The 25,339-nt window shown below is 36.5% G+C and overlaps 1 long non-coding RNA gene across 3 annotated transcripts in view; it reads right to left on the reverse strand.

Moving 5' to 3' along the window:
* LOC129394953 (uncharacterized) overlaps positions 1–25,339 on the reverse strand; it is a 215,865-nt gene that overhangs the window by 46,547 nt on the left and 143,979 nt on the right. For 2 of the 3 annotated variants that reach the window (XR_008622389.2, XR_008622387.2), the window contains one exon: positions 9,105–12,821. The exons of the other annotated variant lie outside the window; for it this stretch is intronic. This is a non-coding gene — a long non-coding RNA (uncharacterized LOC129394953). Of the gene's footprint in view, positions 1–9,104; positions 12,822–25,339 lie in introns of those variants that run through there. 3 annotated transcript variants of the gene reach the window in all.

Here is a 25,339-nt window from a genome sequence, read left to right on the forward strand (position 1 = left end):
TTTTTAAGAATGATTTGGTGGGCAGGGGATCGGGAAGTGGGGAGTGCTGATTGGTTGGTTTGATTTATAGGGAGCCAAAGCTGATCTCTTGCATTGAGTCCTTTCCTGGACGGGGACCATGAGACCAGGTGAGCCAGTTTATCGATCTTGGTGGTGCCAGCTTATCCATCAATTGCAGGGCCTGAAAAATATTTCCGGCACCAGTCTTAGGTTTTCCCAAAGTGGTGTTTTCCCTAGGAGATATTGGGGAAGTTTGCAATCTTGAGGTCTCTATCTTCATGACTCCTAAACCGTAATTTCTAATCTTGTGGCTAACTTGTTAGTCTTACAAAGGTAGTCTGATCCTCAGGCAAGAAGGGGGATTGTTTCAGAAAGGGGATGGTATCATCTTTGTTTCAAAGTTAAACAATAAACTAAGTTCCTCTCAAAGACAGTTTGGCATACACCCAGGAATAAACAAGGACAGCTCGGAGGTTAGAAGCAAGATGGGGTTGGTTAGGTTAGATCTCTGTCACTGTCATAATTTTCTCACTGTTATAACTTTTGCAAAGGCAGTTTCAATAGTCAATAAATATTTGGTGATTAAGAAGTATCCTTTACTCAAAACATTTTCTAGTCACCAAAATTTTCTTTTTTTAACTTAATTTGGTAATCTTAGTTCAAATATTATCAATTTTTATTTGAGTTCACGTTTGCTAGTTTATAAAATAAATAACCTGAAAGTTTAAAGTACTGTCAGTTTTGTAGTGCTTTTCTTTCTTCTAACATACTTCTTTTTCTAACATCTTGAGGTAAATAAAAACAGAAGTAAAAATGGACATCTTTAATAAGTATATGGTGATGGAGGAAAAAAAGGATCTTTTCAAATATGTATAAATTTGGGGAGAAGCGGCTTTTGTAAGGCTAATTTACTGAGTTAGAAAGTTGAGGGTACACAGTAACTGGGGGAAACAGAAGTTTGTGATGGAGAAATAGGAGATTACCAAAGATGAACATCTTCTACTTGGTATTTTTGCCAGGAAATGGGAGGCTGTTCTCGTTTCCTTCTACCTCTTTTACTTCTTGACTGACTCACTACATATATATGTAGATTTGTTTCCTCATATCCATTTGTTTTTCATTTTTTACAATGAGGCTCAGTCCAAATTCTAGCTACTATACATGCTTTAATATTGTAAAAGAGGATACATAAATCTGAACTCCCACAAAGATTGTTAAAAGTATGTGTGTTTCAATACCACATTTTCAAATTTAATGTGGTATTTCTTTTAGGGCTTCCCTGAAACTGATTTTCATATCTGGCTGCTCATTCCTATAGCCTAGAGAGATTTTAAAATACACAGAGTCACACATCTGTGTATATATTTAAAGCACTCCCAGTGATTCGAATGCATAGCTATAGAAGGAGCTACTGCCAAATAATTGACTAAAACAATTGATGCGCTTAGTGAACCTTCCATATATAACAGATAATGTCTTCAAAATCAGGCAAGAAAATGATGTGTTAGAATATTTTCCATATATAAGCTGAGATACAAGTGTTTACCATGTTTACCCAAAAAGAAGAGTAAAAATATCAATTTCCAAGATGAAGGTGCCAGAAAAGTCAGAAAATTACCTTTGAAATGCATTGTTTGCTTCCTTTTTTTTTTTTTTTTTTTTTTTTTTTTTGAGACAGAACCTCACTCTGTCTCCCAGGCTGGAGTGCAGTGGTGCGATCTCAGCTCACTGCAACCTCCGCCTCCCGGGTTCAAGTGATTCTGCTGCCTCAACCTCCTGAGTAGCGGGGATTACAGTGGCACGCCACCACGCCCAGCTAATTTTTTATTTTTAGTAGAGATGGGGTTTCACCATGTTGGCCACGATGCTCTCAATCTCTTGACCTTGTGATCCACCCACCTTTGCCTCCCAAAGTGCTGGGATTACAGGCGTGAGCCACTGCCAGGCCTTGCTTCCTCTTTTTTTAAAAAAGTTTACTTTTAAAATCAAAGATATTATATTTGCCCTCTTCCCTCTCTATTTTTTCTTCTGCCATAACACAGCACAGGAGCTACCAGACCAACAATCTATTTTTACTTTTCTATTTGTAGAATTCTTTAAAAGAAAGCATGACCCATAAGAAAAGTGGTACTTAATGTGGCACAGCAATTCTTTTAATAAATGCAATACTTGTGTTCAGTAACTTAAATTTGAAAAATAAGTTTTACTTTGAAATGTCTTAAATAGGAAATTAATTTGATAAGTTTAAGTTCCATAAAAACAGAAATCAGTAAGAAAAAAGTGCTTATAATAATGAATACAACACTGAAATGCATGTATCTATCTATCTATATACACACACACACAAACACACATATATATATATTTAACTTAATATATACTTTTGTTTTCCACAGGGCAAAGGTGATTGATATCTCAGTTTGGCCTAGAAAGTTATTTTTTTATGTCCTATTCTGGGAAAAGACCAAGCCAGACCGGTTTACCTCAGAAATAGGTAATATATGTATCTTAGCGGAATATCTAAGATGACCTTAATTGGTGCTGGTTTGCAATGTGATTCGTGCTTCTTTATACATTATACAAAAATTGTTTAGTTTTCTAGGAAACATACTGTCTCAATAGTTTGATTTTATTTTCTATAAAGAAATTATGAATTCCAGAAAATTTCAGGTTTTAAAGACATTTCTGAACTTAGGTTGAGACCACATGCTTACCTCAGGAAATGTTGACTTTTAGGACAAACAGATTCACATAATCTATGAGCTACTGTTTCAGGAAGCTTCTGCTTCTCTGACTTTCCGTTTCCCTGTGGAGAGTCTTCATCTCAAGTAACACACCTGCCTCTCTCTTACCTCTCAGCCTCTGCTCTCTCTAGGAGGTGACCCGTGGTGAGCTTGAGAAGAAGAAAAATATCTGAGCACATCTGGTTCTCTCCTCTACTCTTTAAAATTTTATCTGGCTGAAAAAAGAATACATTCTGGTTTATCCTTTAAGATAATCTCATCAGGGCAGCTTCTCTTCCCTTGTATACGTGGGATAGTGTGGGTGGAAATTCATGTAATGAATGGGGCTCCGGAGGAGAGGTCTGAATTGTCTACCTATGCCAATAACAAGGTCAAATACATGTATATTCTTGTGATAAAATGCTGCCAAGCTGTTTTGACTGAAATGTAAAACGATGTTTAAAATGAGTTTACATATAACTGAGCTAACATTTTGATCTCTATTTTCTAGTCCTGTCTCTAACCCTTGATTTGTTCTGAAATGTGGAAATGAAGAGATAAATCTTATTTAATGGCCTTCCTGAGACCTTGACGTTTTGGCACATTAACCATTGAAGTAGATGATAAGGAGTGAGATTTGGGGAACAGTCTTATATACAGAGATACAGGATCCTAGTCCATCACCGGAGGTGGTTCTGAACATATGCCTTATAGGTTTGAGCATGGTGAGTTATAGTTAGTTTCTACTACTTGCTGACGATTTTAATAATTGCTTGAATGGTTTTAATTGCAGGGAGGCAGTATCTGGATGAGCAAATACCAACTGCTTTGGTAAGAATACACGAATCTGATTTAGACTAGACCTAGTCATTTGTTACTCAAACAGATTCAACTATAAGGAAGAGAGAGTGTTTATATATCTAAGCCTCTAGGTATCTGTGGACTTAGTTTCTCAGCCAGGAGCTCAAAAACACGTTCCATTTTGGAGTTTCTTACAGTATGGGCAAGTGCATTCAAACAAGCAGCTCCCAAACTGCTTATTCTTTATATTAATTTGAACTGTTTCCGGGGCCTGTTTTGGGCTAAATGCTTATATCACCTCAAAATTTGTAGGTTGTAGCCCTACCCCCAGTGTGATGGTAATTAGGAGGTGGAATATTTGCACGGTGATTAGGTTATGAATGTGTGTGGTGGGGGTCATGGTGGAATTAGTGGCCTTATGAAAAGTGGAAAACACATCAGAGCCCACTCTCCCAACTTACACTGAAGAAAGGTCATATGAGCATGTAGTGAGAAGACGGCCAACTGGAAGCCAGGAAGACATCCCTCACCAGAGCCTGACCATGTTGGCACACTGCACTTTGGATTTCCAGCCTCCAGAACTGCTGTGAGAAAATAAATATCTATTGTTTAAGACACCTACTCTATGTCAGTTTGTTATAGTAGCACAAGGAGGCTAACACAGGGCCAAAAGAAGGAACTGTGAATAAGCTAGCCTCCTGGGTCCATGTGACTTTTTGACAGGCGACAGACTGTTCTCTAGTTAACTAACTACGTAAACTCTGAATATGGCTTTAAGAAGCAGACATCAAAACTCTTTCATCACCCATGAAAGGGAAAGGTCACACATTTTATAAGCAGAAAAAAAAATTAAAGAAATAGAGCATGTGATATTATTTAGTTGAAGTACACAAATAACTTGTTGAAATTACTGTAAATTAAAGACAAACATTTTCAGACATATCTATAATAATGTGAAAATCAGTTTTGCTCAAGAAATTAAGAAAATCTTGGGGTAATTTGAATAAAAAAGTTGATTATTAAGGTCAAAAATGAAAGAAAGAAATAATAAAATTAAAATAAAATACTGTTGTATACTATTCGCTTGGCTTAAATGAAGATATCTGAGCATGTATAGTGTTGGAATGGCTGTGGATAAAGAATTTTCACAAATTACTGTTGAATCGATAAAACTACTTTGAAACCAACAACTTGGATTTATATTGTAAGATTAAACAGATATATAAAGATACATATATCTATATATGTGTATATGAATCTCTATATATAGACAGATCTTATGATACAATAATTTCATACTTCTGTTTACCCAAGAGAATCTTTTTTATATATAAATCTTTTTTTTATATATAAAAGTTTATATATAATTTGTATAAATGCATATATATCTTTAATATGCATATATATGTTTGTGTATATATATGCCTGGAGCCATTTAAAGAATATGGTTCCTGATTGTTATAGTGATATACTCAGTATGTTCAAACTAACCAAGACACTAATCCAATGGAGAATGAGTAAACATATTACAAAAAAGTCACACAATTAAATATTACACACGAGTAAAAATGAAGGGACTATGTAAATAAATATAGGTAACAAATACTGAGTCAAGAAAGCCAGTCCCAGAAGACCATAGGGGACAATTTTATATAAAATTCAAATATAAGTAAAATATTACATTTTAGGTAAATATATATAGAGAGAGATAAAACATACAGAAAGATGTGATAAACCCCAAAGTCAAAGTAGGAATTAATTCTATCAGTGATAGAATAGAGAAGTGCTAAAAAAATTGTTTAATGATACTTAAATCATCAGGCTGACTTTATTCAGGACCATTGTAATAGGTATAGAGATAACTGCAATGGGATTTTCCAGTGGGAAAGAGAGATTGGGCTTAACTCCGAATACAGCATGGGGAAGTGGGAATTTATAGCCAAGGAGCAGGGTGGGGGTTAGTGGATAGAAAATCACTAAGAGGAAACATCAGGAATAAGGGGGATTCTGGCTAAACAGACCTTAAGGATTTTGATGTCACTTGAGAGATGGTAGAGAATGACAAATCTGATCAGATATTGAGGGTGATCTGATATCAAAGATAGAAGGTTCTTGGTAAACTGACTTAGCAGGGTTCTTTTCTAAAACTGGATTTTACAAGGAGGTTCATAGACTGGCCTATAAGAAAGTGCAGGAGCATGACTAAAGCTTGGCCAAAGACTCCTTTGTCATTAGGAATATACAGATAGGAGTTGTTGGCATTCACTACTCCTTATCTTTGGCAATGTGTTCGTGGATGTTCATCATATTATTAAAATAAATATTTTAAAATAAATTAATAATAAAAGCCCCCACATGAAGTTAATGTGTAATAAATTAAATAATTTTAATCAGTTCAGGTTTTTGCACTTGAATGCCAAAAAGTAGGCGTTTCAGTAAACGTATAAACAAAAAGAAACCAAAAAAAAGGAAGAGTTGCAATTAGCTAGGCAGAAGTTGGATGATGCAATGATAAATGAGGAGTGTTCCACATGAAGAGAACATTTGACTAAAAAATAGGCAGGGTGCTGTGGCTCACACCTGCAATCCCAGCAGTTTGGGAGGCCGAGGCGGGTGGATCACAAGGTCAGGATATTGAGAACATCTTGGCCAACATGGAGAAACCCATCTCTACTAAAAATACAAAAGTTAGCCAGGTGTGGTGGTGGGCACCTGTAGTCCCAGCTGCTCTGGAGGCTGAGTCAGGAGAATCACTTGAACCCGGGAGGTGGAGGTTGCAGTGAGCCGAGATCGTGCCAATACACTCCAGCTTGGGCGACAAGAGCAAAACTCTGTCTCAAAAAATAATAATAATAATAAAGTAAATAAATAAATAAAAAATAATTCACAACACATGCCTCAGCTTCTGTGTGTCAGACACTACCTTATATACATTATATATATCACATACATTATACACATACATTATATGTATACATCATATATATTATATGGATAATATGTATAAACACACCCACACATATATAAACTCACACTTCTCGCAACAACCTTTTCTTCATTTTACCTAAGCAAATTTTCACATAGAAAGGTCACATAACTAGGAAATGGAAAAGTACATGCACTTCACCAATACACCATTTTGTGAGTGCCAGAATGTGCAATGGAAGAAAGTCCTAGCCAAGGAACAAAGAAAAAGTAGAAGGAAAGAAAGTACTAATACCCAGAAAATTGTGCTAGCCCTCCACAAAGACACAAATGAGAAACAGATTCAAATCTAAAACCTTGACCAAACTCTGTCTCCTAAAATAATTAGGCGAGGAACAGAAGACGAGCAAAAGAGAAAGATAAGAGTCTGCCCCCTGTCTTAGTCAGTTCAGGCTGCTAAAACAAAATATCATAAAATGGATTTCTTCTAAACAAAAGACATTTACTTCTCACAGTTCTGGAGGCTGCAAGTCTGAGATCAGAGTGCCAGTATAGTCAGATTCTGGTGAAGAAACTATTCTGGGTTCAAACTATCAACTTCTCCTTACATCCTCTTATGGTGGAGGGAGCGAGCCGACTCTCTTGGGTCTCTTTCATAGGGGCACTAATCCCATTTATGAGGACTCCACACTCATGATCTGACCACCTCCTAAAGGCCTCACCTCCTAATACCATCATCATTGAGGTTAAGATTTCAACATATGAAATGTCAAAACATGTTTTGGGGAGAACATAACTGTGCTCTCCATAATATCTCCTGACTTCAGATAAATATTGCTGTCACAGAAGCACAGATACTCAGTCCCTCAAAACTTCAACATTCAGCAATGGCCATGCTTTACAAAAAACTAGTTTTTGGAACAGGGTGCATGCAAGGGTATTAATGCTCCCTCTGCAATCTCCCAGAGGCTCAGACTCCAGGAGCCTCAGTTCAGGAAACCGCAGAGGCAGTTTCTTCAAAATTGCTTAATTTTCACATATTTGTAGATATCCCACATTTTCTCTCTGTTATTGATTTCTGATTTGATTTCATTGTGGTTGGGGAAGATACTTCGTATGATTTCAGTCCTCTTAATTTTACTAGGACTTATTTTATGACTTACTATATGTCCTATCATGGAGAATAATCCATGTGTACCAGAGAAATAAATATTTTGAAATAAGTAGGTTTCTAGGGTAAGCAGTTTCATACGAAGACTCAGAGACAAAGCCTAAAATACCAACTCTCAAGAGACGAGAGGACAGGAGTGCTGTGTCACTCAACAAAGCCACACCCACTGAAGACCAAGGACCAGGAGTGCAGGGCTCCATGGGGAAGGGCGACTTAGAAAGTTTTGGATTTGCTGCAGATTTGTTGACTTTTCAAGAGGGCACTGATGTATTCGGTCCCTCTCTCTGAGAGAGAAGACACCCCCTCTCCTACTTGATAACTGAATGATGCCATAGTTACTACCTGATGTGCAGTTCCTTCAAATAGAGAGGAAGTACACTGGCCACAATCTCTGAACAACAGACATAGAGGACTGGCTTACAGGGGAAGCTAAATTTTTCACTTTATCATGGAGCACTAAAGCTCTGCTATTGTATTTGGCAACAGAAATGAGGATCAAGATTAAACAATGAGTGCTGAGTCTCAATCTGTTTGGGGAACCTGCTATAGTAGCGGAGGTTTTGGCAATTTTTAAACGTAATGCATAAAGATTGATTCTGAGAAGATGTTGTGTGTTGCACTCTTAAAGATACTAAAAAATGTAGCATGCTAAAGACTTAGTTTGAACCAACAGAACATCTGAACTAGGGAAGGAACCAGGGCCAACAAGCTTTACTGGCTTTGGATGGCTCCATGGAAGACACAAAAGATTCTACAATTATTGAATTAACCACAAATCTACCAAGGCCGTGGCTACTATTTGGAAAGCAATTTCATGACAAGTGGAAACCAAGTGCTCTGACATTATGCTGGTTTCTGCAAAGGGAGATTGCCACATTCTGATGAATCATAGGTTGGTTATTAAACCCAATGCATTAAAAAAGAAACCGTGGGGAATAATAAGGGATATCACCATTTCCATGGCTTCAAGTTGCCATTGCAGGGATTCCCATTAATAATTTTCATGATCTCTTTCCTCACTTCCCCCTGCCCGAGGGTAATATCTTTGGCTCTACATCCACTAATTTCAGTAAGTTGAAAGTACAGTCACCTTACTGGTACCTAAAGCAATAGTGTTGTAAATCATGGTCACACTCAATTCTTAACTTCTAAATTAATATTTTTGACCTCATTCTTTGAGCAACACAATATTTAAATTACCATATGATCCAGCAATTTCACTTCTGGGTATATAACCAAAAGAATCGGAAGCAGGGACACAAACATATATTTGCATCTCATGTCATTGCACCAGCATTCACGATAGCCCAAAAGTGGACACAACCTAAGTATCTCTCTATGGATACATGGATAAACAAGACATGATACATATATGTAGAATAGAATAGAATATTATTCTGCCTTAAAATAGAAGGATAGGATTTTGACACATGGTACAACATGGAAGAACCTTGTTCTAAGTGAACTTAGGGGTAAGGGAAAGAAGCAAGTCACAAAAGAACAAATACTTTATGATTTTATTCATATGATGTACTTAATATAGTCAAGTTCAGAGAGCCAGAATGTAGAACAGTGGTTGCCAGGATCTGGACATGGGGAAGCAGGCAATGGGGAGTTATTGTTTAATGGGATAAAAGTTTCAGTTTTGGAAGATGAAAAACATTCTGGAGGTGGATGGAAGTGATGATTGTACAGCAATATAAATGTACTTAATGCCCCTGAACCATACACTTGAAAATGATTAAAGTTATAAATTTCATTATGCGTATTTCACCAGAAAAGTTAATTTAAAAATCTTATTGTATAATGCTATTCTAGAATATTAATATTATGCTTGCAACACTGCTCTAAAATCATGTGTTTGAAGCTTCTGTTGCTAACTTCTACATGTTCATCCAAGTGCAGTGGTTTTCTTAATAGATCTTTCACCGAAGACGCTTTTTGATGGGTAAGTCCTTGTTAGGCTGGGACTTTATTGTCTTTTTTTCTTAATCACAGCTACTTAAGCCAGGAAAAAATGAAATTTATTTGATTTGTGTGTTTATTTTCTGTAATCAGCATAATCAAATAATTTGCACGTTAAAATATTTCTGCTGAGTTAACTTCTTAAAGTACTTTCAAGTGTAAGTCTAGATGATTTACGCCTAAGTATAAATGAAATAAATAAGCTCCTTGGAAATTGTCTCGTGTTTTACTCCTCATACAAGTTTTACTTCAAAATATACATGTATTTCTCTGACCAGAATTGGGTTTCAACAATAATAAAACCAATACAGTCAAATAAACTGCAGTGTCTTTCAAAACAAATCCACAGGTTAGGCAACTACCAAAAGATTAGTTTGGGCCGGGTGCGGTGGCTCACGCCTCTAATCTCAGCACTTTGGGAGGCCGAGGCAGGCAGATCACCAGGTCAGGAGATCGAGACCACCCTGGCTAACACGGTGAAACCCCGTCTCTACTAAAAATACAAAAAAAAAAAAAAAAATTAGCCGGGCGTGGTGGCGGGTGCCTGTAGTCCCAGCTACTCGGGAGGCTGAGGCAGGAGAATGGTGTGAACCTGGGAGGCGGAGCTTGCAGTGAGCTGAGATTGTGCCACTGCACTCCAGCCTGGGCGACAGAGCGAGACTCCATCTCAAAAAAAAAAAAAAGATTAATATGATGAGAACAAAACTAAACCAAGAACATGTCAAATTAATTATTAATAAGAATAGTAAATAAAATTTAGGTTTTTTTAACCTCATGAAAGCTTTGAAGTGAACAAAGGAAGATGTTTGATAGAATGAAATTTTGCACACTCCAAACCACATTATAACTTTATAAGCATTATTTCTGTGTCTATATGTATTTATGTGTAATGGTGTATGTGTGTGTATCCATCCTTGAAATTTAATCCCAAGTTACAATCTTTCTTTTTTTTCTTTACAGCTGAAGAGCATTGACCAAGTTATTATCTTCAACTCTCTCAAAGGGTGAAGAGAGAGAAGCAACACTGAGTCAACTGGTTGGTTTTTCATCCCTTTCGCTTCTTCAGTTGTGGGCTGGAGAGAGATGTAATTCCAGGACATTGGCCAGCCTTTTGTTATGTGGATACGCTTTACACAACTACAGTTTATCCATCAGAATGAAATACAGACAAAAGCTGAGGAAATCAGTCTTCTTAATAGATTGAAAGTGATCCTTTCTGCCTCCAAATAAAACTGAATTATAACATTTTTCGTATTTCTCTGGGTACACATCTGGTTTAAAAATTAGAAGGTAAATTTTAAAAGTATGCAGAAGTTTGTGTTTAGAGAAAGACATTTTCACTGTAATAGTGATCATTATTTTAATGCTTATAAAGTCCAACAAAGATAAATGTCAAACCATAACTGAATATATTGTGTGCTGTGTGAGAGATGAAATACATAGAGAAAATCCACTTTAAATGGTAAAAAAAAAAAAAAAAGAAAAAAAAATTATCGCTTTTTTCTAGGGAATATTCTGTAAAGAGAATGGTAAAGCTGTGCATTGAAAAGCCAAATTCAAAAAGGTGAATAAATAGTGGAATATTTTTATTTGTTTTCTGCTTTTTTCAACCAATGTTTCACTGAGTATGATTAATAATACCATTTACTACTAGTAGAAGACTGAATTGATTGGGTGCATCTGTGGCTCATACCAGTGTAATCCTAGTGTTTTGGGAGGCCAAGACAGGAAGATTGCTTGAGGGCAGAAGTTTGAGACCAGCCTAGGCAACATAGTGAGACCTTGTCTCTACAAAAAATTTAAAAAAAAAAAACAAGCTTGGAGTCTTGGCACAGGCATGTCATCCTTGCTTCTCCGGAGGCTAAGGTGGGAAGATTGCTTGATCCCAGGAATTTGAGGCTGCAGTGAGCTGTGACCACACCACTGCACTATTAAGCAAAGGTAATCAAAAACTTTGAGAGTTTGCATATATCAAGAACTTTATGATATCATATTTAATATTCATATTAGTATTCTAATATAGATAATATTATTTCCCTTTTCCAATGAACAACAGCAAACTAACACAAGAACAGAAAACCAAACACCACATGTTCTCACTCATAAGTGGGAGTCGAACGATGAGAACACATGGACACAGGGAGGGGAACATCACACACCAGGGCCTGTTGGGGGTCGGGAGCAAGGGGAGGGATAGCATTAGGAGAAATACCTAATGTAGATGATGGGTTGATGGGCGCAGCAAACCACCATGGCACATGTATACCTATGTAACAAACCTCCATAGTCCTGCACATGTACTCCAGAACTTAAAGTACAATAATAAAAAAAAGAGGCTACATAATTTGCAAGAGGTATATAACTTAATATTCACACAAACTGCTGGCTTTATTTACTGGCTCTGATCCCCCTCCTGAAAGAATAAGGTTAAAAAAATGCTGTAGGATATGTATTTGATGAAGTAACGTTTGGCTACGATACTGAATTCAGCTGGGAAAAGGTACATGAAAAATGTATGCGAAACTAAGAGATTTCAGAATACTGGTCAAAGGTCTCTGTGTTGAATTTTTGGTCTTAGCTAAATTGTGGCTGAGCAAGCAGTAATGCATGGGAGTTCAATTGAGGTTAAAAAGGACCATATGGGTCAATGCCGGGGAGCTTGAAGACAATTCCTCTGAGAACCTGTGTGACTAGGAACCTGGATTCACACAGTTAATAGAAAAACAGAACTTTGTAGGAATTTGTTGAGAAAAGTGAAATTAGATCATATGGGGACTGTGAAGTTATGTAAATCAAAGGCACTGTCTGAGGGCTCTGCCATCTCCAGGTCATGTTGACCTTCCTGGCCAGGGGCTCTCATTATGTATATATGTTGTGAACAGGTTTTGAGCATTCTGCTGGAAAAGGGTTTGAGGAAAACTAACTCCTCCCAATGTTTACAGTCATATGAGAGGCCGAAAAGTTGTAAAAGATGATGAAAGAAATAAATCTAGTAGGAAGGCAGAAGTTTTAAAAAGTCTCTGAAGAAATAGAAGAGAATCAAGGTCGTTGTCAGGATGTAAGATGTGGTAGAAAGAGGGACGTGGTGCCCAGATGCCTCTTCAAGGAAGATCTTGCTGCTCAGCTCTAAGGAGTGCAGTCAGAAGTCTTTCCCCCTTCTGTTACCTGGTGTTGGCTCTTATTAAATGTCATTCATACCAAATTCTATCTCAGAATTTGCTTCTGGAAGATCCAATCTGAAAAATATAAAGTTGTTAAATCAAAGCCTGTGTTTCAAAAAAGGAACAAAAAGAAAAGATAATATGTTTCCACTAGAGAGATGCAGTGTCTACAGAGGCTCTAAAATGAAGGTCAATCTTGAAAAAATAATGAAATCTCCATTTGTGTATGAAGATCTCAGAAAACCTTTAGTCCTCATCAATGGAGAAAACAATGAAACTGGAAAGAGAAGACTAAATCTAGTCTTCTAAATTATATCATTTGTTTAGTTAAATAAACTTGAGAAAGTCACTTGTTATCAGTGAGCCCCAATTTCTTATTTGGCAAAATAGACCACTACATAGCTAATCAGAGTGCGTGCTTTCTTCTTCCTTTGGGCATTTATTATTGCTCCAATATCCTTTGTAAGTTGTACTAGAATATCCTAGCAACTAGAAGAAAGGATAAATATACAATAAATAATTGAGATGTATTATATACAAGATATGACTTTTTGAAGCACCTGATCAGTAACACTTCTGCTGTATTTCAGAAAAATAAAGCTGCTCCCCAAATTCCTTAATTTTACCTTTAATAATTTTGACATATTTTCGAAGAACTTCTTGTATAAATTAACTTTTTTTGGTAATTGAATTTAGGTCACTGGGACAGAATAGGGTTCATTTAGAAAGCAAGAGAAAACATTCCTTACTTCCATGCAAATTTTTTGAAAATCCCATGAGAATTCTTCTTTTAAGTTATGTGTGATGGGTCACTCATATTATGATGATGCTTTCAAGCTTCATGAATAAAACTGACTATTCCTTGCTTTTCCCTTCCAGTGTATTAGGACTGCAATTACTTTTGCACCAACCTAACACATGAGCATTTTTATATGTTTCTCTCAGATAGACTATGAGACCCCAAAAGCAATGACTACTTGGGCTTTGTATCCCCAGCAGTTTCCAAGTGTTTGATGTATACTAAAGACAAAAAATATATATAATATTAAACTGGTTATGAGTGACTTAGGTATATACTGCAATAAACATGTTCAAATTGTTCTTAGCTGAGTTACTTATTTTCTAAGATGGCAAGAGAGAATGGAGGATTATTCTCTGTTCTTACTCTAACCATAAAATGATCATGAGTAGTTTAGACCAGTAAGAACACCGGTTCATTACATATTTGTGCAAATACTGTATTCTACTTCTACCACATTCCCACAGCGTGATCTCGTAAAACCTTTATGAATTTCAAGGACTTTGTCTTTGCAATGGGTGTAGTAACTCCTACCTAAAAATGTAGTTTTAAAGAATAAATAAGATAACGAATGCAAAGTCTTAATGTGGTATCTGGCTACTGTTAGTATACCAGAGCAATTTTTTTTCTTACTATCCATGGCCCAAAATGAGCTGCCTCATGTGGTGAGTTTCCTCCAAAGTATTAGAAGATGGTGTAGCTACCAATATCACTTTATTGATAGAATCTTGGATTTGAGATTGTAACTCTTAAATAAAGAGTTCATTCTGGCTCTCAGAATCAGGCAACATATTAATATTATGATGTTTGTCAGATCATGGAAGCTACGATATGGACTTCTGCACAATTCAGGCACCCATTTTCTTATTAAGACTCATAAAATAAAAAGAAGTATATAGCCTAATGTAATATTGATGGTGGTGGCAGCCCATCTGGAGCAGCTGCTGCCATAATGCCTGCTGCAGTGAGGGAGGTTTGGCCAGGGCTGTCTACTCTGTGGAGCCTGTGGGAGCCAGGAACAGGCAGGAGCCATGCCACCTTCTGAGTTAAAGGGGCAGGATCCCTGCCCTCCTGGGAGCAGCCATAGCTGCCCAGCTGCAGCTGCAGACCCAGGCATTCCTGTGGTCTCCGGGGCCCAGGAAGTTCCCTTGCCCCCAGTCTCAGAAGTGCCTGCTCCTGTTGCCTGGCCTCTCCCTGCACCTGGTGTCCACTCCAGTTTTGGAGCAAAGTGGTGGCCGAGCCCAGGCACTGTTGCTACCTGGTTGGTGTACACTCACTTGGGGCAGTGCTAACTCTCCAGCCCCCTGCTGCCTCAGACCCTTCTCAACTTTGGCCTTCAACAAGCACAGGAGGGAAGTCAAGTGGGGGCAGAGTACAGTTCAGCATGGGCCTACAGAAGGCCCTCAGCACTAACAGCCGGGGCACCATGGGCACCATAGATGGCAGGTTGATGGTGGCAGGAGGCAAACAGGCTTCTGGGAAGAAAGGGGTGGGTCCTGGTGAAGCCCCAACTTCAAGACAGAGACAGCCTGAAGCCTGGGGGCTGGGCTGCCAGTTCTGTGGACCAGAGTGAGAACTTATGATGCTTTTTTTGGGCCCACCTATAGTTGCCCATGGACCAATCAGCATGCATTTTCTTCCCTCTGAAGCCCATAAAAACCCTGGACTCAGCCAGACTTGGACAATGCGATGACCTGTCTGCAGATTGGAGCTATTAACTGTGGGTCTCCTCTCTGCTGAGGGCTCTGCAGATGATGGGATGACCTGCCTGCAGAATGGAGCTACTCACTCTGGGTATCTCTCCACTGAGGACCGCACAGACATTGTGACTACCAGTTTCAGGAAGGAGCTACACACTCCAGATCTCCTGAGAACTGTTCTGCCACTCAGTGAAGTTCCTCTCTGACTTGCTTACCCTCCAGTTGTCTGCATATCTCATTCTTCCTGGATGTGAGACAAGAACTTGGGACCCACTGAATGGTGGGACTAAAAGAGCTGTAACACAAACAAGGCTGAAACATGCTCCCTGCTCACCACATTGCGGGCAATGAGAAGGCGAGAAGAGCTGAGGCCCTTTGTGAAGCCCAGACCTAGGGGCTCCCCAAGCCAGAGCTGTGACATTCTCTTTGAGGCTTTGTAGTTCTTGGAATCTCCAAGCCTCTGGCGCCACCATGTTCTCCTTGTCCAGCCATGGGTGCCCTCAGTGGAAGTCACATGCAATACATATGGCCCAGCCACGGCCATGCATGGAGCTGGCACTTGTGCTCGTACCTGGAACTGCCTGCCCTGCCGCAGCAGTCAGAGTGCCTTGCTGTGTGCAGTGGCTGGACCCCACGCTCATTCACCCACACACCCCTCTCCACTCTGTGCCTGGCTCGCACTTGGCAGATGTGGGATCTGGACTGGTAATGGGAGCTGAGCTTAGCCTGTCAGGCCAAGTGGGTGGGATGAGCCCACTGGGCATGAGCAATACTTAGGCAGAAGGTGCAGCTGGCTACAGAGGTTTCCAGCTGGAGAAGTGGCACCCTATGTATCCTGTGACAATCTTTCCCTTCCTCTGTTCACTTTTAACTCCCTTCTAACAAAGTGATTAGCAAGTCTTCCACCACAAAGTTAGATTATAATTCAGGAATGCCTTCAAGTTTCTCATTTTCTTGCTGTGTACTCATTTCTTCCTCCATCAATAGTGAATCAGAGATTCCATTTCCCCATCTGAAATTATGATAAGACTAACTTTACAGGAATTTGTGGGAATTAAATGAGTTCAAGGTTCTTAATAAACTAGAAATAATTTATTCCATCTGTATGTCTAATACTATTATATTATTACTGGGACTTTATTACTTACTATTACTTTATTACTTACTATTGATTTTATTTACCTACACTTTCCAGCTATATGAAACAGAAATAAAATTAAATTACATAAATTCTATATGCCAGCATGAGAAGAAGCAATGTATAATAGCAACAGAAAATCATATTAAAAATAAAATATCTCCATTCATATAGTCATATCTTCCTTTATTGTGCTTCACTTCATTGTGTTTTGCAGATATTGCAGCTTTTTACAAATTGAAGGTTTGTGGCAACCCTGCATGCAACCAGTCTGTTGGCATCATTTTGTGTTATATTTTGGTAATTCTCTCAATATTTCAGACTGTTTCATTATCATTATATCTGTTATGGTGATGTATAATCAGTGACCTTTGATGTTACTATTGTAATTGTTTTAGAGTGCCAAGGTCTGTGCCCCAAAAAAGGTGGCTAACATATTCAGTAAATAAAATCCAGTTAGACCAAAGCCTTTTGTGCCAAATAGTTAAATACATTGTGAACAAAAAGAAAAGTTATTGAAGGAAATTAAAAGTGCTACTCCAGTGAATACACGAATAATAGGAAAGCAAAACTGCCTTTTTTGCTGATATAAGAGAGTTTGAGTGATCTGGGGAGAATATCAAACCAGCCACATCATTTCCATAATCTAAAGCTTAATCATGAGCATGACTCACTCTTCCATTCTATGAATGCTGAGAGAAGTTAAAAAAAACTGCAGAGGAAAGGTTGGAACCTAGCAGAGGTTGATTTATGAGGAATAAAGTAAGAAGCCAACTCTGTAACATAAAAGTGCAAGGTGAGGCAGCAAACACTGGTGTAGAAGCTGCAGCAAGTTGTTCAAAAGATCTAGCTAGGATAATTGATTAAGATGGCCACTCTAAAAAATAAACTTTCAAAGTAGATGAAACAGCCTTCTATTACAAGAGAATGCCATCCAGGACTCTTGTAGCTAGAAAGAAGTCAATTTCCTGGCTTCAAAGCTTTAAAGAAATGGCTGGCTCTCTTGTTAGGGTTGAATGCAGCTGATAACTAAGTTGAAGCCAATGCTTATTGACCATTCCAAAAATTCTTGGACCTTTAAGAATGATACTAATTATTAAATGGAAAAACAAAATCTAGATGACAGCATATCTGTTTACATCATGGCTTACTGAATATTTTAAACCCACTGTTGAGAACTATTGCTCAGGATAAAAGATTTCTGTCAAAATATTACTGTTCATTGGCAATGCAGCCAGTCACCAAGAACTCTAATGGAGATGTACAAATTTAATGTTGTTTCATGCCTGCTAACACAACATCCATTTTGCAGCCCTTGGGCCAAGGAGTAATTTCAAATTTCAAGTCTTATTATTTAACAAATACATTATGTAACGCTATAATTGCTATAGGTAGTGATTTCTCTGATGGATCTGGGCAAAGTACATTGAAAATCTTCTGAAAATAATCTACCATTCTAGATATCATTAAAAACACTTGTGATTCATGGGAAGAGAGCAAAATATCAACATTAGGAGGAGTTTGGAAGAAGTTGATTCCTGCTCTTATGGATGTCCTTCAGGGGTTTAAGATTTTAGTGGAGGAAAGAAATACAGATGCGGTGAACACAGTGAGAGAACTAGAATTAGAAGCGAAACCTGAAGATGTGACTGAATTACTGCAATCTCATGATAACAATTTAATCACTGAGGAATTGCTTCTTATGAATGAGCCACAAAAATGTTTCTTTGAGATGGAATCTACTCCTGGTGAAGATGCTGTGAACATTGCCGAACATGATGCATTTAGAATATTACACAACTTATTTGATAAGCAGTGGTAGGATTTGAGAGGATTGACTCCAGTGTTGAAAAAAGTTCTACTATGGGTAAAATGCCATCAAACAGCATGGCATTTTACAAAAAAAAAAAAACAAGGAAAAAAAACAGTCAACCGATGCAGCTGACTTCATTGTTGTCTTATTTTATGAAATTGCCACAGTCACCCCAACCCTCAGCAACTACCATCTTGATCAGCCAGCAGCCACTGAAATCCAGGCAAAAGCTTCCCTCAACAAAAAGACTATGACTTGCTGAAGGCTCAGACAATAGTATATTTTAGTAACAAGTATTTTTGAATTAAGTACTTTTTTTACTATTGACAAAGTAGTAAAAATGTAGTGGTAGACTACATTATAGTGCAAATATAACCTTTATATGAACTGGAAAACAAAAAATAAATAAGTGAGTCACTTTATTGCAATATTTGTTTTATGGTGGTGATCTGAAATAGAACCTACAATATCTCTGAGGTATGCCTGTGCCACTGCACAACTATTAGAATGGTCAAAATCCAGAATACACATAACACTAATGCTGGAGAGCATGCAGGGCAACAGGAAATCTCATTCATCGATGATGGGAATGCACTGGTATAGCCACTTTGGAAAACAATTCGGCAGCTTCTTACAGAAGTAATCATACTCTTAACTTACGATCCAGAAATTGAGCTCCTTAATATACCCAAAAGAATTTAAAATAGGTATATGCACACCAAAATCTGCACTCTGATGTTTACATAATGATAGCAACTTTATTCATAATTGCCAAAACTTGGAAGCAACCAAGATGTTCTTCTGTAGATAAATGGATAAGTAAATTTCGTTAAAAAACGAACAATGAAATACTATTCAGCACTAAAAGAAATGTGCTATCAAGCCATGAAAATATAGAGGAGTAACTTAGGTACTTATCGCTAAACAAAATAAGTCAGTTTGAAAAGGCTACCTACCATATAATTCTAACAATAAGACATTTTGGAAAAAGCAAAACTGTGGGGACAGGACAAAGATCAGGAATTTGTAAGGTTGGAGAGAAGGGAGGGATGAATAGGTAGATCACAGAGGATTTTTAAGACAGTGAAACTACTCTCCGTGATTAAAAAGAAAAAAGTGGTGGAAAAATGTCATTATAAATTGTTCCAAACCCACAGAATGCACAATTCCAAGAATGAACCCTAATGTAAAGTACAGATTTTGAGTGATAATGATGTGTCAATATAGGTTCATTAATTGTAACAATTGTAGCACTCTGTTGAGGGATGTTGTTAAGGGCGGAGACCCTGTGTGTGTGGAAGCAGGGAATATATGGGAAATCTTTACCTTCCTCTCCGACTTGAATCACAAGCAATTATGCATGAAATTTGAGAACATAAAGAGAATATAAAGTCACATGATGATACCTCCTGCCAATTGCAGATATAAGGAACATGAAATGTCCAATATTAAATTTGTTTTTGAATGTCTTTTATTTGGATTTTGTTTTGCATTTCCTCTATTCCATTTAAGGCAAACTTCCTTGCAGGTAAGTTCTTCTACATATTAGACTTAAACCTTATATCAATTCTGTCTTCTAAAATAAAACATAGAATAAGTCAATATACAAAAAAAAAAGCAAAAAAAAGCCATATTTATATTTTAAGATAGTAGCTTTTCTTTTTAGACATTTCCATTGTATTCTCTTCTACCATCTATGTACCCAAATATTTGTTTAGGTTGATTTTTAATGAAATGCAAAATAATACAATATGACTTACCTCCCAATATGTACAACTCAAAAAAATAATAACTCAACAAAAAAACCAGAACATACTCTTCAATTATGATTAATTTTTTTTTTTTTTTTTTTTTTTTGAGACAGAGTCTCACTGTGTTGCCAGGCTGGAGTGCAGTGGCACGATCTCGGCTCACTGCAACCTCCGCTTCCTGGGTTCAAGCGATTCTGCTGCCTCAGCCTCCCGAGTAGCTGGGACTACAGCCGCCCGCCACCACGCCCAGCTAATTTTTGTATTTTTAGTAGAGACGTGGTTTCACCATGTTGGCCAGGGTGGTCTCGGCCTGGCGCTGTGGCTCATGTCTGTAATCTCAGCATTTTGGGAGGCCGAGGGGGGCAGATCACGAGGTGAAAATATTTTTTAAACAAGGGCTTGATGACCAACTGGCAGAAATTGTGCAGTGAAAATTTCTACATGAGACATGAGTTAAAACTTAGTAAAATCTTCAAAGCGTTTTCTTTTTCTTATACTATTCAAAAAAATTTTTTTCAACTTTATGGATTGTAACACGTATATTAATACCTACAATATATAGATACTGTATAAAATATATAGACGTGTTTGGTTTTATTTTACAAAATTTGGTTTGGTAATTAGTTTATTCATCAACAAATCGATTAACAAGGAGAACAAAAAGGAAAAGTTGTTTAGCTATCTATCTTTATTTATTCGTTATCTGTAAATTATAAACAGTTCAAAGCCTACGGAATCTTTCTTTAATAAATCATGCATATATTTTTGAGGTTTGATTGATGGAAACATAATGGATGTACATATTTGTGGGGTACCTGTGATAATTTGAAAAATTCATATAATCAAATCAGGATAATTGAGATATCCATCACCTGAAATATTTATCTTTTCTTTACGCTAGAAACATTCAAATTATTCTCCTTTAGCTATTCTGAAATGTGCAATTGATTATTGTTAAATATAGTCATGCTACTGACTCGTTGACTGAAAAGGTTGAACAAAATACCAAATAAAAATATGAAATAACCAGAAGCATGGATTTCTTTAAAATCTGGTTATTCAGTAAACTTTACTTTTATTGCTTTTAAGGTTGCCTTATCTGCATCTTGTATGGCAGCATTTTATTAATGACTCACTTTTTAAGAGTAAACTATGCATTTAACCTTAATAGAATATATTACTCTTTTACAAGCAGTTTTCATTAGTTTATCAAACTATTCATTTAAATTAAATCAGAAATTACAACAAGTGTCACCATCAAGGCCATGAAAAATGTTGATTAATCCTAATAGTTGTTTCAGTTTAGTCTGATTGAGAGACCTCTTCTAATCTGTAGCCAGTACCATGTGTAACATCTACATTGGTGATTTATTAATGGGCTATATTTTTGTATAAAAGAAATACTCTCCTATTTGTAATAGATGTAAGTCTTCATTATTTTATTTTTACACAATTCACTATGAGATCATGGTTTTAATGGTTCTCCCATAATTAAATAAGACTTTACAGAGGAGACATTTTTCTGTAGCAGTAAATAACATTTTTTAAAAAGAGTAGTGAATCTTCCTAAAAGTTTCTTCCCCAAGAAGACACAGAACGTACGTCCATACTAATATTCTCAGTGATTCCACCTCATAGACATTATTATTCCCATATTACAGATGAGGAAATTGAAGGCTTATTCACTAAAAGCTCCCCTGAAATAATTTGTGTGAGCATTTTTCCTATAAAGCAAATGGAATATTTTCATGACCTCATTATTGAAAATAATAAATGTAAATTTCCTTTTTAGGTTTATGTTATCTATTCTTGAGCTATCCTTATCATGTTCAATCCTGTCTCCCCTTTATCTCTGAAAGACCACTGTCCCATTAGTCAGGATCAACTGTAATAAACTGTCTTTAATCTCTATGGGCTTGCATCAGTTAAGTTATATTACTTAGATTAAAATTGTGTCCTTATTCATGCAATACATGTAGATTTTTTTCCAGAAATGATTGTTATTTTCAAGTATTATACACGTTTTAATTTCTCTGAAATAACATATTTATGATATTTTGACAAAAAATTGAAAGATATAAATAGTAAATGAAAATATATTATTTACACTGATCTTAAAAATACATTTCAAAGTAAGAAGATATATTATTTGCAGTGTACAAGTGAACAGCCTTAAAAGATGGTGTAGTTTACTAGAAAGAACATAAGACTGATTATGAAACTTTTTGGATTCTGTTCCTAATTCTGCTGTTGCTTAGCTTTGGTGAGGTTTAAAATATAGTCAACTCTTCACTTACTTCTTGCATATGAACTAAATTAAATGATTCCCCTCCCGCCCATATGGTAGTATTTCTGCACAGATGCAGTTAGTATTACATGCTGTGCAAAATCCCAGCTGTAAACTGAAAACAGGGCTTTCATTTATTTTCTATTGTTTTTAAGTAGATTTTTTTGAAAATAGGTTTAAAAAGCAAATGAAAAACGGAAAACAGAAACAATGCATCGGTTAGGTCCACAATTAGTGATGGAAGATAGAAAGGACTAGAAACAAAAAGGAACAATATGAAGATATTTAAGTAAAAAGTATGTTCAATATGGGGAAAATTCACATTTGTAAGCTTCTTAAAATATATGTTCTTCAAAAGAAATGTCCTTCAAAAGAAATACTCAGTAGCCACAAATGTCCTCCAAAGTTCTATTGAAGAAAATAAGTTATTGGAGAAAATTCTTATGCTCCATTTTATTCCAAGGAGTATAAAAATCTGAAAGTGAGGTAGAGAATTTATAGTAGCTCACTTATATATCAAATAGTATTTAATTAAAGCCACGGGCAATTCTGTTTTAATACGAAGTTCTAATACAGGTATGTTTAACATAAATTGTTTGCTAGAATTTAAGACTTATTATGATACATTTTTGTCTAGAATGTTCTTTGATTCCAGATTCTTATAGCTTCTAAGTAGAGAAGCAGATTTACAATTCTTCAAGCTAAAAGCCCACTTGAATATTTGGAAAGATTCAGCATTGAGGTGCATGTGTATACATAATAGGTAAAAACAGCAATATGTTTGATTGTACATGTTAACTTTCTAAAATAATGTGTATAAAAACTATAGAATTCAGCATCATTTTTATGATAAAATCATTTTTAAATATCTCTATGTAGGTAACGAGTTTAGCACTGGTTACAGTCTAACTGTCTCTACCTCTCTCTGTTAGTTGAAGTCACCTAGGTAAGTGTCCAGAGTAATTTTTACTAGTGGCAAATACTCTGGATTGCAGAGTGTTAAGACACTTTATTCAGCTTGAAGTATTCCATCAGTATGTAATAATGCAACTTTGATGAAAAGAATAAGATTTCCAAAAAGTTCATATCCCTTTCAGTTCAGCCTCTTAACTTTACCATAATAGTAAATAACTTCAGGCAAAATTCCAACAAACAAGGTGTGACCTTTGCTGTGTAGTCTCATCAGTCTCATAAGTAATTCTCTTTAAAATAGATATAGATATTTTGTATCATGTGATATATCTTACAAGGCAATTTATTCCTTAAGAGGTCTTAGTTATATTTATATTGCCCACATTTCTCAGAGGAAGAATCTTACGTATCCTTGTCAATGTTCAGCATCCTTACGTCAAATAATGGACAAGTATTTCAAGTATATAAAATATGTATAGAAAATTTCATTCAAAAGAAAAATTTCAACTAATTTTAGTTATACCTCAGCCACAAAGACGGAAAAAATATTCTAAGTAACAAAAGGCATGCTGTATATCACTGAATTGCATTACGTTTACAGAAAGTTTTATGAGGTAATGATTTCTTTTCTGATTATCTATAGTTGTGTAGGCAACGACCTCAAGAGTTAGTGGCACAAACCAAAAACAGTTAATTACTTTGATTGCTGATCTGCAATTCCAGAGGGCTTGAGTGAGATAGCTCCTCTCTGCTCCATAGAGAGAGTATCAACTGGTATGGCTAGACGTAGGCTGGAGAATCCACTTCCAGGATGGCTCACTTTTATGAGCGCAGTGTAAGCCAGAGTTGCCAGCCCAGGATCCCAGCTTCACTCCTAATGAGCACCTTCTCAAAGCTGCCTGGGGCTCATCTCAGAACCTGGCTGGGTTTTAGGAGAGATTATTCCAAAAGACAGAAAGTGAGAATTGCCACTTTGCTAAGACCTGAACCTAGAAACTGTCACAGCATTATATCTGACATACACTGTCCGTCAAAGCAGTTAAAAAAACCTCCCATATTCAAGAAAGGACATCAACTCAACTCCACCTCTTGGTGTGAAGTGTCAAAGAATTTGTGACTAGCTATACTTTTCCACAGCTAATATAAAAGCTAAAAATGACAAATACAGATAGAAAAAACAGTGAGTTAGATTTGAAATGTTCATTCATTATAGATCTTTATCCGGTAAACTATCTTTCTAATTAGTGCACTCCAATTTTATGTGAGTATATAATTTTTCAAGCATCTCCAAAATACACATGCATCTTTGTAAATAATTGATTTTAACTAGTAGAAAATAATTTAACTCAAAATAATTAATATAATAATTACTATTCACCTACTCAAGTATAGCTAAATTATTCATCATTTAAATAATTACTGGTTTATGGTACCTAACATTCAAGTAATTATAAATATGTTAATTATTATTTACTAATATTAGAACCTGTAACTATTATAATTGTCATTACTTTTAATTAACTTACTTCATCTTAGACTGTCACAAACTTAATTTGTCATTTTAGTTTAATAAAATAAAAAAATTCAATTTAAAATACAATTATTATTTAGCCCTTATGTAGCAAGACGAAAAGTTAACCATACATTGCTTCTAGAATTTAAAGTTTATGGTTCTTTTAGTTGTTTATAAAAATAAGTGTAATAACTTGGCAGATTAATGTCTGACTGTCAAAAATACTGTGGTCAGTTGGTCAGCCATGATTAAAGCCACTTTGGGTCCAAATGGGCCAAAAGGAAATATCGTTGAAGTATGAAACTTTTGCAGCCAACACTTACTTTTTGGAAGGGATACATCTCTGTTAGCTGAATCGTATAAATGTCACAAAGTCCATTGGTTTCTTTGTGGTTGTTGTTTGTGTTCCTGGCCCGTTCAATGTTTGTATTCTACATGGGATACAATCACCAACAGACTTTATCTCTTTCCCACTCATGAAGCTACTAAAGAGATACCAGGGAACTGTTTCCACTCACACACATCCTTATCTGGTGTGTCCTTTGTGTCCCTTATTTGCTGGGACAGTGGTAAACTGCAATGATAGCAATTTCAGCCGAGTTTGAGTTGTCATTCTTGCTAGTCTTTGAACCCTGATTAGGCTTTGCAGTCCACCTCACAAACTGACAGTGCTTTCAAAG

This window comes from Pan paniscus, chromosome 22, assembly GCF_029289425.2.
Source record: "Pan paniscus chromosome 22, NHGRI_mPanPan1-v2.0_pri, whole genome shotgun sequence".
NCBI lineage: Eukaryota > Metazoa > Chordata > Mammalia > Primates > Hominidae > Pan > Pan paniscus.